We start from the raw sequence: 1,749 nt of genomic DNA, 5'->3' as shown, positions 1-1,749 counted from the left end.
GACCGGAGTTCCGCTGTGGCGACCCCTAACCGGGAAAAGCCGAAAGACACAACAGTTTGGAGTTCAGCTCTTCTTTGAGAAATGAATTTCTGCAGCATCCACCTTACTTTTGGTTTAGTTTACTTCCCCATTTACAGAATGAAAAAAGAATGAAATATGGAAGTTTAAAAAATGTATGTACCACATTTGCATTATGAGAATTTACAGAGTATTACACCTTTTATTCATTAATAATGAAAAGTATACTAATAAAGATGACAGCAAACTCTTGCACAATCCCATATGGTCTAGCGGTTAGGATTCCTGGTTTTCACCCAGGCGGCCCGGGTTCGACTCCCGGTATGGGAACATTAATTTTGTGCACATCTAAATATGTGGCAGTTTTCTAAATTGCCCTCTGATGACATTGGATTATACCCAATCAAAACTTCACGGTTAAGAAACATTAATAAACAAATAATTCACTGGTTGAAGGAAGCCTTTAAAATTAGTGTGTCAACAAATCTGGCACTCGAAATAGGAAATGTACAACTTTTCTGTGTATTTATTTACTGCAACTTTTTCATTAGCTGTGGTCTCTGAGTGCACCTCATACCAAGCACCAGGGTGCTTTCATTCCTGATTAATCAAATGGAACTTTTGTTTACCAGTGAAAGTGTACTATCCATTTCCTATGTTTTCTCTGATCTTCAGTTTTTTTTTTCGCTAATGGTCCACATTAACAGCAAGCCAATGTTGACACCACATGAAAAAGATCATTACATGGGTAACAGAACAAGGATGTATAGGGTTAAGGGAGTTAGAGGAACAGCTGCAGACATTATTTAGCCATGGATCTGCTAAGCACTTTTAACTGTATTTACTGATGATGGATTTCAAGTAGACATTCTAAATGTTCTGATGCATTTCTTTCTCAGGCACACTAATACTCTAGTGTACATTGCAGTTTTGTTACTGCATTACTAGCTGCTGATTATTACTTTCCTGACATACCTGTGCATGTGGAAGCCTACAGAAAATGTTGGCTGAAGTTTGGCAATGCTGATATCAAGAAAGAACACTGGAAAAATCTGTGTGTGTGTGAAAAAAATGCTAGTGTTTACAGTTCCTGAGAGTTGCCACAATTGTTTTGTTTTATGAAGAAATTAAATAATCAGGTATGGCAGATGCAGCATGCATCATGTGACAGTTAAAAGTTGCATTGCTGTACTTGCTGACTGGGAATTACAGCATGACAGCTACCACAAAAAGAAATAATAGAATAGTAGAGAAGAAATGTACGACAATAGGAAGTACATGGCCAGCAACTGAAAACTGCACTATAAAGATACTGTGAAAGCATCTGTCTCTGGCTAGAGACTAACTTCAATGATTATGCCCACCTAATACTGGAAGATAAGCAGGGCTGGGCTTTGTTTGCAGATGGACAGGAGAACACCTTGAAGTACCAAATGCTGTACATATTAGGTCTCCAAACTAGCAGCAGAGGGCACTGCAAACACAGCTTTGATTTTATTTTTATCACTTGAAACAGTGGTATCTAGAGTACTACTTCTACACAGCCCATGTTACACATGAAATAGGACAGAGCAGTGACTTATACTCTGATATATGTAACTTGAATAACCCTTTCTAATATTCTTTAGAGCATCGCTAACAGGGTTCTGTGACTTATCTGTGCATTTTCGATCATGCAGTGCAGCACTGAATGTGACCAGTCATGCTGCTTCTGTTGAGGGTGGAGCTGTC

At 38.6% G+C, this 1,749-nt stretch overlaps 1 non-coding gene across 1 annotated transcript; it reads left to right on the top strand.

Annotated features, from left to right (window-relative positions):
- The first annotated feature begins 276 nt into the window (after nucleotides 1-276).
- On the top strand, nucleotides 277-348 carry TRNAE-UUC. Its single transcript has one exon. It is a non-coding gene; the product is annotated as a tRNA-Glu (tRNA).
- The last annotated feature ends 1,401 nt before the right edge of the window (nucleotides 349-1,749 follow it).

This window comes from Protopterus annectens, chromosome 10.part0, assembly GCF_019279795.1.
Source record: "Protopterus annectens isolate FY-2018-M chromosome 10.part0, PAN1.0, whole genome shotgun sequence".
In the NCBI taxonomy this organism is placed as follows: Eukaryota; Metazoa; Chordata; order Ceratodontiformes; family Protopteridae; genus Protopterus; species Protopterus annectens.
Note: the sequence above shows the minus strand (reverse complement) of the source record. Positions and strands in the feature narration are given on the sequence as shown.